Source organism: Dermacentor albipictus, unplaced genomic scaffold (genome assembly GCF_038994185.2).
Source record: "Dermacentor albipictus isolate Rhodes 1998 colony unplaced genomic scaffold, USDA_Dalb.pri_finalv2 scaffold_13, whole genome shotgun sequence".
Taxonomy (NCBI): Eukaryota; Metazoa; Arthropoda; class Arachnida; order Ixodida; family Ixodidae; genus Dermacentor; species Dermacentor albipictus.
In genome coordinates, this window is record NW_027225567.1 from 8,604,063 (window position 1) to 8,616,149 (window position 12,087).

Sequence of the window (12,087 nt, forward strand, 5' to 3'; positions counted from 1 at the left end):
AAAATTAAACTGGGTATGACCATAACACAGTAAAGAACAGCCTGTGGAAAAAAATGGAATAGACAATATGATAACCAGGTGCAAGATTGCAAAACGTCGAGCGCTGTTTATATTCATGCTGCTGTTGACGGCTTCAAGTTTCTGTCTTCCTGTGGAACCTTTGTCTCACTTGAACAAGGAAATGGGTCATTTTTAAACAAGTCAGTTCAAATGCAGTTCAAAGCTTCAGCATTATTATAATGAAAGAAAATATTATGGTCAATTCTCCTGGGTGTGCTTTCATTCACCTATTATTTCCACCGGTGCAAGCTCAAAATTTAATGGTCTAAATGGACCTTAGCTCCTGGCAAACCATTAGCTGGTCTTTTTTTCAACACAGATGCCTGCACATTATATGTGTTGGCAGGAGTGCTAGCAAACTACATTAAACTTGTTGCCACAACCAAAGTGAAACTTTGTAACAGTGATTGAAAAAAAAAACAGCATTCCACAACATTGATTCAAGTCGCCTGGAAAAGTTGCTTAAGTTAATGTACACCCCCCCCCCCCCAGACACAATTATACACCACACTGACTCTCATGGCGTCAACCATGCTATTATGCCACTAGGCATCAAGTAGGAGAATTAGAAGATAAGAGGGCACAATGCTTTTTGTTAGAACATCAAATGTGCTTTACATAAATGCTACATTCCAACTAACATAGGAGCAGCTGATAGTGACCAATGCATACGAAAGCTAATGACATTCTGTGCAGCAGAATGTTGACGATGAGGTGTTATGCGCACAAGTGCACTCTTTCACACAAAATGACATCCTGCAGACAAACCTTGTGCCAACATTAGAGGTTGAAAAACACCACAGTGGAAAGCAAAGAGTGCTAAATTCGTTGAAAATTACTAAAAATTATTCGATTATTCATTATCCTTACTGTTCGTTAAAGATTCACAGATTGTTCCCTACGGGTGCTGTAAACAGGCACCCTGCTTTTACAGTCGTAGCAACAATGATCAGTGGCACAGACAAGAATACATGCTCATGAAGTTTATGCAAGAGTATACCCTACAAATTACACCCCATTTTACATTCCAATGTGGTAGAAGAGGAAGACGAAAAAAACTACTTTCTCGTGGAGGATGCATACCCCAGAACAGAAGAAACAAGTGTACCCTAACCATTGCTGCAGCCGATGCCTGTGCACTAGCAGTTACATATAATATGGCAGTTACAATTGTTTTTCCACAAGCACTGCAAGCTGCTGCCAGTTTAACAGTACAGAGCTGTAATAAATTTAGGGCAAGTTAAAGCTCTCTAATGGATTCATCTCATAAGACACAATTGGAATGTAATATTCTGCAAATAAGTGAACAGCGATGTGCCATCCCATACAATGAAACACCTTTGAAGAATCTGAATCACCACCTGCACTCTTAGGCAGTTACACCCTTTGGAGTGCCCCTTCTGCCACACAACAATAATCAATATCTGCCTTGATGTGTTTCCTTTCTTTAAAACGCCACGCCCGCTACTTTCCTTTCGGGAATGCTATCATGCTGATAACGCGCATGCCGTTCGTTACTGGAAAGTACAGGGCTCGCAGCGTTAAAGAAAGGAAACGCAACGAGGCAGATGACGATTATCGTTGTGTGGCAGAAGGGGCACTCCAAAGGGTGTAACTTTGCCTAAGAGTGTGGGCAGTAATGAGGTAAAAGAGTGTGTTCTGTGTAAAGTAGTGCACCTGCATAACCTAAAGCTGTGGAGAATGCATTTAGTATCAGCTGTGAAGGTTTCTAATTTTAATTGCACACAGTAAAAACCTCCATGCAGTTTTGCAAAACGCAAACTCCCTACCTTTTTGTTGTTCAAAGGCAATGACACGTAGGGCCACTACATGTACATTATGAGTTTCGTTCCCAAACAATCAAAGTGAATCGCACCACCTTAAGTGTTATGTGCCTTCTGTCTCACATTTTCTGTCAAAAATTGTTAGTGTCAAATGCTGCGATCGGCAGAAAAACGGATTTCTGGAGCAATATAAAGTATTAAGTACCGTGATCTCAGTTCTTTCACTGCTGTTTAAGCATTATCGGGTCTTAAAGTAAAGAAACGAGGAATAAATACACGCATATTTTACGTCACAATTAACCCTCATGAGGCATTTAGTAGTCTGAATTATAAAGGATTCCAGATTTACAACGCAGGACAGATTTTATTCCACTGAAAGAATGGCATCATGCCAATGATTCTGCATTTGGTGCTATATTTATTTGTATTTAGTTCCATTGGAATGTGTGTGTATTGTCAGCGATATTGCTTGACATGTTTTAGATTGACTGTTTTCTAAATTTAGGCAAATTCGTATTCGCAAATAACCTTGTATGACACCAAGAACTAGCTTAGCAGGAGTATTTCTAACATTTGCAAGATATGAGGCTCTTGAATGCATATCTAAGCCTGGGGTGCACGCCGCCCCCTAATCTCATCAGCAAGTTTCTGGAACTCATCTACGAGGTTTCTTAAGTGAATGTAAAGTTGCTTGAACGGGAGAAATAGGGAATTTAAACAGGTGAATTATGCAGCATAAGAATTATGTCAGCACGAAGCAAGCATCAAGAAGCACTGTCACTCAATGTGCATAGACTATCAAACACAAGAATTACTTGGGATGATTTAAAATTCTGGCATTGGAACGAAATGTCTTTTAACCCATATATAAACTGATTATTCACTCTACTACCACTACCTTTACCAGAAACATTCATAATCATTATCCTATCTATGCCACATCATCCTAGCTAATATTCAAGCCTTCATAAGCTGCACCCGCCGTGGTTGCTCAGTGGCTATGGTGTTGAGCTGCTGAGCACGAGGTCGCGGGATCAAATCCCGGCCACGGCGGCCGCATTTCGATGGGGGCGAAATGCGAAAGCACCCGTGTACTTAGATTTAGGTGCACGTTAAAGAACCCCAGGTGGTCCAAATTTCCGGAGTCCTCCACTACGGCGTGCCTCATAATCAGAAAGTGGTTTTGGTACGTAAAACCCCATAAATATTATTCATAAGCTGCTTTTTTTACTGCTAATTCTCTGTGAGAAAGAGGTGTCCGTATGAAGACCATATCATATACTTATTACCCGTTTTTTGATAAATGATAAGGGAAAAACTTCACACCAAAAATGCATTGAGCTTGAGCAAGCTCTACGTTTGAAGCTGTTGATTCTTTTTTTCCCTTTGCCATCATTGACCCACCTGGTTAGCTAAGTAGACAGAAAAGCTGCAGGAGAAAGGTAGATGTGCCAAATTAGACTTGTGCCCCAGGGGACCTTTTCACGGTCACTGGAGCAACTGCCTGTGGCCTCGGCTTCCTTGAGGGCCATGGCCATGTCTAAGGAACCTTGTCTCCACAGGCTGCATAAAGAAGGATAATTTTCTGAGCCAAGTCTTTTTCTTAAAAGAACCACAAAACTGACAGATGACTGGCCACTCAAGACACTTTGTGTATTCGCAGGCTTATTCCTTGGAAAAACACTTTTATGTAGCACACAATGAGTAACAGTAACAAAAAAGTGTATAAGAGGCTTTCATATTGCTCTACAACTTTTATTGACACATTTCATTTAATTATTTGAGATATTTATTAATTAATTAAGAATTATGTAATTAGGCAGAATGCAAAATATAATCAGAGTATCTCCAAGCGACGGCAAACAACATTACCTTCATTTTATCTAGTTACATCGCATTTACATATTTCTAAATCTTGGTGCACGATAGTTAAGACACCCTGTAGATCAAAAAACAATATTACAATTTTCATAATCATATCTTGCGTCTTACTGGTGGCTATGGCTGCTTCAAGTTATTCTTTCAGTACGGTACAAGAAGTTTTGAAGTGAAATTGTTTTGCATCGAGGGCATGCAATCTAGAAAATCAAGCAAAAGCTCAAGTTGTGTTCACTATTCAGATGTTTAACAAAGAAGCTGCAGGAAAAGGAAACAGGACACAACACCTAATAAACAATGCAAAATTTGAAAATTTAAACTGAACAAGAAACCAGTTTTTGAAAACACAGAAAAAAAGCCAGCAGCTTACGTCGAATAGACCCTCGCTATGTACTCCAAGTGAAGTTGTTACCGCAATGCTTGGGCACCATATGGACGTAACAATCAACAACTTTGAGCAGAATATTAACACCGCTAAATGAACTGGCCTTTGAAGATTCTTGATCTGAAATCCTCAACGACTTGTTCTGGGGTTTAACCTGTCGAGCTCAATCTGTATTCTCAAAAGCTGGCTCGGCCATAATTTCTCTAAATGAAACATCAGCTTAAATCTCAAGATAGGGTTGACCTGTAAATAAAGTGGATAATGCATGGCAAAAATCATGAACACTCTTACATGTTAACCAGAGGGTTCACTCATGCAGCCATGAAATTGTGATGCAGACACGATATATTGAAGCTGGTTTTGTGAAGTGTTTCATGCTTCCAAGGCTTCTTCTCCAGTTGTGAAAGCTGTCTCCACTAGCTAAATAAGCGATGAGAATAAAAAAATAACTTCAACATGCTCACAATACGTTGGCCTTTTGCAAGTAAACAGCAGCCTTTTTGGGCGCCCAGGTTGCCTGGTGCAAATCTACTATGCCACAGTACTTGCGTTACCCAGTACCAGCCGCTTTAAAATGCAATATGTTCAGAGACCTTTCCCTCTGTTTTTTTGCTTTGGAAACAGTTTACCATGTGTTCAGTAGGTGTCGAGAAAGGGGACAGAAAACACTGTGCACCACTGATTTCTAATGTTTTGCTGGATGCAGCACACCGCACCGGATGCAGGTGAAGCCAGTGGAAATGCGGTGTCATGCAGGCGCTTGTCCTGGAAGCAGGGCATATGGTGGACTAACTAGTGCGTGCGATCAGATAATATTGCTGCCGAAAAACTTTTCTTTGTGGTTTTTCACATTTTAGGAGGTCTCTACATGTCTGGTAAGCGCTTTTATGACAATCTGAACCCGTATACGATAGTGCTCTCTTATATCAAGTTTTTTCTCATTTACCAGGGTTTCCATTGCACGCCACTTATGTTCGCGACACTGTAGACACTGCAATGGAAAAATTCTGGACACCTCGAAACACTGCTTGGGTAGTTTATGGCACATCAGGCAGGCATGTTAGGGGAAGAAATGCCACACACCCGTGCAAACGAAGTGCTGCCGCAAAGTTGTGAAGCACCAACTTCTGGGACAAGGTTGGCTTCAGTCGAGGGTGCTCGATGTGCTGTCCATCCCCTGTAGTAGAGATCAGTGGTGTGGACCCTTTTATACTGGCTGTCTTTTCTGGTCGGAACCTTGGCAACAGCTTCCACCATACTCTTTCGAACCTGCAACATGTGCAGAGAAAGTCACTTTCTATCAAATCATTAAAAAATACAGTTCGCACATTTTTACTACTGTATATAGACAGTCTAGTTGCTAGACACGCGAAACATTACCATCCCTCAGAGAGAATGCAACAATAGAAGTGTACACTGTAAAGCTACACTAAAATTTAAATTGATGTGACACCGTATGAACATACACTATGCTTACTATATGCTCTAGCCCTGTGTCAAGTAAAAGTTAATTGTCAATCATTTATGGTGTATTTCTACTTATTCTGGGTCATCAAACTGTACAATGTTCCAAGTTTACACGTTGTTGGCTTTTGATTGCCTATGTGATCCGTTTCCTACTTACTACAGTGGGATTACTGCATGCGTAAGGAAAAAGAGTTAGAAAAAGAAATGCCATGATAATCTTCCACATTTACCGAGGGCAGGAGCAATGGCCAATACCATGTGGTTGAAGCAACATAAATACTCAGCTTCCATACAGCTTAATTGTTCAGCAAGTAATAAAGAGGTACGCTGTGCGCCTCTGCATAACCAATAAAATCTGACTACTTGACACTGTACTAAGGCTGCTGCTTGATAGTGTTCGGCAGTTCGGCTTTGGTTTTCTGATATACAGAACTGTTTAGGTACCAGTAGTTTACTTTGCGATAAAATGGAACTTGGAGCACTGGTCATTTGCACATAAATAATGCGACAGCAAATATAACACAAGGATACGAATATGGGTCTCTTAGAAAAAGTACATACACATTATGAATATAATGTGATGTGATGCCACAATGAAACAGAAAGCAACGCATAGAAGTGGAGGGCACTTCCATGTCAACAAGGTTATTGGACAGACAGTACTTCAGAAGTGCCCACAACACAGTCAAAGAAGGCAAAGCAGCATTTTTTTGCATTCAACACAATGCGTTGGCGGGCTAGTTGGTGCGAATCCATAAATACTTTGTTTAGCGCAAAACAATGGACACAAGAAATACGACCAGCACAAGGCGCTACTCTCAACTGACATCACTTTATTGCGTCACTCCTTTATAGATAGTAGAATCTAGAAGAACATGTGCAGTGAGCACCATGTGCAGGGACCACCAACAACCGATCACAAGAGCGCACTCATGCGACGAGATCCAAAAAACCATACTGAGCACTGCACAAGGTTAAAGAAGGCACACTAATGCACTGTGACCCCAATGACTGTATGTAGAAAGCTTCCGATAACTGTCGGGCGGTGGTATCACAGCACTTTTTCAAAATCACAGTACCACGAAACGTGGCTTTGCACTTCCGTATTTTACGATGTTCAGCCAAATGGGAACCTGTGCCTGTTGGTATGGATCGCTTATGTTTGCAATGTTTCGTGATACTACGATTTTGAAAAAGAGCCGTGATACCACCGCCAGAGAGTTATCGGAAGCTTTCTTCATACAGTCATTGGGGTCACAGTGCATTAGTGTGCTTTCTTTAACCTTGTACAGTGCTCAATATGTTTTTTTTTATTCTGTCGCATGAGTGTGCTCTTGTGATCAGATGTTGGTGGTTCCTGCACATGGTGTTCACAGCGCATGTTCTTCTAGATTCTGCTGTCTACAAAGGAGGGACGCAGTAAAGTGATGTCAGTTGAGAGCAGCGCCTTGTTCTGCCGTCTTTCTTGTGTCCATTGTTTTGCGCTAAAAAAGCAATTATGTATTCTTTGTGTGTGTTTGAAGACAGCTCCACACGCAGTAGCGATTCCAGTATTGCTGCCCAGTGGTTTAGCTCGCCGCAGCTTGAAGTGCCACAAAATATAAGGAGAGAAACCTGCATTATAGTCTTGTTGCAAACAAGAATATGATGTGAAGTGCATTCTGAGGCCAGAAACTATAGAAAAAAATTTCATGATGCACCACTGTGCAGGGTTTTATAGCAAAGTCCAATACATTTAGTGTAAATATCACACTATGATGGTGCACAATGGTGGTAATCTGTAATAATATAAAAGGTGCCTTAATGTTACAACAAAAGTTTACATTACTTAATAATAGCCCTGTAAAATTTAGCATGCAGGGGCACCACTTGGTTAAATAATAGTGATGTAATGTCTATGTACACAAATATTACCCATGCATTTCTGCCATTGTCCAAATGGCATAAATGAATGGGTAATACTTGTATACATAGATATTACATCTCTATGTCTATTATATTATATATTACGTCTACTTACTTCACAGTAAGTAGACGTCACCTATTCAAAGTTTATATGTTGAATGTAACGAACCCTCATTACAGCAGCGCAGAGCATTCCTCACATTGCCTTACGTACTCAGAATTCAGTCATCACCGCAACACATATGCTACAACATCGTCACACAGTGCAACTCACGCTTACACTACACAAATAAACCAAACATGATTAGGCCACTTGTACTGCGGTATGAGCAATACTGTCGGGATTATGAAATTCCCCACGAAGTCCTCCAGGTTGCCAAGAAACCAGAACGGCTGGCCCCGTGGTACGATTTCACGCAGTTGTGCGACTGGACATTAACACATTTAAGGAAAAGAGACACTCCACACGAACACATTATACAAGAATTCCGTGCTCTTCAGGACCAATATCAAGATCACCTGCAATTCTACACTGATGGGTTCAAAACAAAAAAACATGTGGGTGTAGGGGCCGTAACAGAAAATTGGGAAAGAAGTATTCGTCTACCAAAACATGCCTCTGTTATCACTGCTGAAGTTTACGCTGTATGGGTTGTAGTTAAAAAGATTATCACTGGCAAGCACAAAAACAATCATTTACACTGATTCCTTAAGTACACTGAAGGCCCTAAACCTAAAATCTGAGTGTGAACCCCTGTTAGGGGACATACTAAACATGGTCGCGCTTAAGAAATATGGGAGATCAATCCGCTTCTGCTGGGTACCAAGTCATGTTGGGATACCGGGTAACGAAGCAGCCGATAGATATGCATCGATGACAGCGAACAAAGAGATAACAAACACAACACTTCCATACAAACACAGTATCCGCGCAATTAGAAAAGCCTTAACGGCGAAATGGCAACGCGAATGGGACCGTTGTGCTGACAATAAACTACATCTCACGAAACCCATAGTTGGCGAGTGGAAGTCATGCTACCAACAGGAGCGGTTCATCAATGTAGTTTTATGCCGACTACGCATTGGGCACACACACCTCACACACAATTACTTACGAAAGAAGACACGCCAACATGCGAGAAATGTCAACAGCCACTAACAGTTATGCACATATTACTCACATGTACACAGACTGAAACACACAGACGAACACTTTTGCACAAATTATATCACCTACACATACCTTTACACCCTGCTCTAATTTTAGGTGATGATCCGCTAGTCCCATTATGTGACGTTCGTAAATTTCTAGACGACACTGGATTTTTACATAAAATATAGATTATTAACAAAGCCTTTTCCTTCATTTACTGGATTTTAAAACACCTCGTGTTTGGTGCAGCATAGCCTTAGCCGCTTTTGCGCCATTAAACCTCATTTAACAAACTAAGTAAGTAAGTAGACGCCTGTTGATGCCAGCCTCCCCCAATGCTAAACTGTGCTGCATGCTTTACTGAGAAATTATAGTGGTATCACTAAACTCTGAAGCTATTCAGGACTGCAGCATTGTAGAAGACATCTACAAATGTCCCATTTCATGTGTAACAGCCTGAATTGCTTGCACATCTTACCAACTGCAAATTAAAATGACTTCTCCTTGTTTAGCATTTTTGCCTGCTAGACCACAATCCAATGTCATCAATATATTAACATATTACCTCAAAGAACCTAATTTGGCTTATAGATTAACACCTTCGCATACTGCCACAGCTACACTCTGTCATATGCGTTGCAATCATAAAGGAGTGCTTGTCCACCAGCACTCCAATGTCACTAACAGTGATCACCTACACAGCTTGATTCAGGTTGCAGCTGGCAGTCATGATTCAGGTGACAAATAGCTAAGAGAAAAATAATCCACTCGCTTTGAGAGCTACAATACTGCGATAACTTGAGAGAGATGGACCCATTGCAGGCAGCAGACCTCTTCTCAGCTCCAGCACAACAGCAACTTGCCTTTCAGTAAAAGAAAAGGATTGATTAGTAATGATAAGTTACCTTGTTTTTGCTGAGTATCAATACTATCTGACTTTCATGCATATCCACTCTCCGCTTTAGTAATAGAACTGAATTATTCGTAAAATAAAAGAGTCAATGATGATACCATTCGCTTCTCTTGTATGTCCAATTTCTTTCGCACTGATACCCCGTTTACTGCCTGCTTACTGACACGAATGCCTTGACTGCCCAGACATCATTCGAAGCAACACGTCTTGCTGCACTGCAAAAAGTTGCACCGAGGAAACACAGCAGAGCAGCCAGAGCAAAGACCTTTTTTTTTTCTGGTCACAATTAAGGCGTGCACCCAAGCAAGAAAGTAACGATCACAGGTAGTGAGCGACTGCTATTGCCTCGAACGTTTATTTCCGTATTTTAACAGAAGTTCTAGTATCGGATACAGTATGCTCTCAAGCCAATACATGCGTCAATACAAGTGCGCAACTGAACGCAGTTTCCTTCTACGCTTTTAACGCGAGTGAGCAAAAGGTTAGATGTACCTCACGGAAATTGCGATCGAGCCGATCGCGCTACGACTGGAATCGATCTGAAAAGATAGGGTGATCCCTTTCCCCATTCATGCGTCAGTTTTGCCCCGTTGCATAGTGGTCTCTTGAAACAATATTTCTGTTCGCGACACCGGCTTACCACACATCATTTTAACACCTACGTTATGCAAACCAAATAAGATTAAAATGGGCTTACCTCATGAGCAAGTTACGAGTGCGCGTAGACTGTTGAACACCCGTTGAGAGCAAGCAGGATATATCCGTGTCCAAGCGCATACGTGCACCCAAACACAGGACAACTTATTCGATGCCGCAGCGTGCAGAGTTTTGTACACGAAGTGAAAGACATCCAGCGCAAATACCTCCGCGCGATGACGGCAAATGACGAGCGCACAAGCGTACAAAACACAGCGACAAATTCGGAACTTTGCCAATTCGAACGTGCCGAGACCTTGCAAGCAGCGTAACCATCCATCGTTTCTGTTCTTCGCTCCAGATGCATCAATCTCTCTTCCTTGGAGTCTTGCTTCACTCTTGAGTACAAATCAAGAGCTATTTAAGGCAAATTAACAACTTTTACAACACGACACGAAAAATTCCGGCTGACTACACATGTGCGGCTCCGCCTGCCACTACTAACGGACGCGCAGCGCGCGCTGCTCCCTGGTGCCGCACTCTGTGAGCGCGGAGAACAGAACGGAATCGGTTTCGTTTTCGCATTTGTGCTCTAGTTACTGTATCGTATCAGTTCAACGAGCACAAGCTATCTTGGCACAATGGAACGACACGTAAATAAGTAAGTAAGTAAGTAAGTTCATTTTCCAGGTTCAACTGGAGGGTTTTCTGGCAAAAAGCTGCATGAGCAGCTTGACTATGTCCAGAAAAACCCCTACAAGCAGTAGCACACGAGTGGTACAGAAATCAGACACACATACAATAGTTACAGTATATAAAGAGAAAACATTCACCAGTTATACATACAGAGTGTAACAATCTATTGCAAAAAAAAATTAAACAATAAATTCGAAAATAGAGACGCTCAAATGGTTATACAAATGTTCAGAGTGAAATAGGAATAATCAAGCAAAACATAAAGAACATAAAATCACATTTCAACAAAATATTCCCGCAGCTCAGCTTTAGTATATCCTATTGTGTGTTTATATGTGTTAAGAACATGGGGCAGGTTGTAAGACAACATTTGTAATTTATAGTTAGTACGAAAACGTGGTATATTCCAAGTATTAATAGTTCTTGTGTGTATGTTAGCATGATGCATGTCCAAAGAAGCTAGACTTGAATAAAAATCGGCAATGGATGCCGTCGAAAAATACATTTTTTGTAACAACTTAAAGTGATACAAATGGTTGACCCGGACAATGTTATGTGTTTCAAAAGCATACTTGGAGGTAGTTGTATTGTCAATATTGGCGATTATTGGAACAATTTTCTTTTGCAGTACGAGAATCTTATTTATGTTAGTTTTGGTCATTGTGGCCCATACTAAATTGCAGTAGTTAAGGTGAGAAAAGAAAAGTGCGTAATAAACTTGTAATTTACATTTTAAAGGTAAACTTTCACGACATCGCAATAGAACCCCGCAGACGGAAGAGAGCTTCTTGCAGACAAAGTCAGTATGGGCATCCCAGTTTAAATAGCAGGAAAAATGTACTCCAAGTATTTTGTGCACTTCAACCATTTCTATCTGGTGATCTTCAAAGTGAAGCATGCAATGCGGTACTATCGGTTTGTTTCTTGCGCGAAATATTATAGCCTTGGACTTTGTAGGATTAATTCTTAATTTATTCATCCTTGACCACCTAGACAATTTAATCAGTAGGTCATTACATTTCACCATTAAATCATTAAGGTTAGGGCCTGAAAGAAGTAGTGTGCTATCATCCGCGTATATTACAAAATCAACGGAAGTATCTATGCTTCCAATATCATTTATGTACGTATTGAATAAAAGGGGTCCCAATATGCTCCCTTGTGGGACACCACAACTGATAGGCAAAAGAGATGAAAATTCATTATCTAA

General features: G+C 40.9%; 1 protein-coding gene across 1 annotated transcript in view; it reads left to right on the forward strand.

Annotated features, from left to right (window-relative positions):
* The window catches only part of LOC135915897 (putative phospholipase B-like 2), a 105,657-nt gene that overhangs the window by 55,343 nt on the left and 38,227 nt on the right, over window positions 1-12,087 (forward strand). The gene's annotated exons all lie outside the window — the stretch shown is intronic.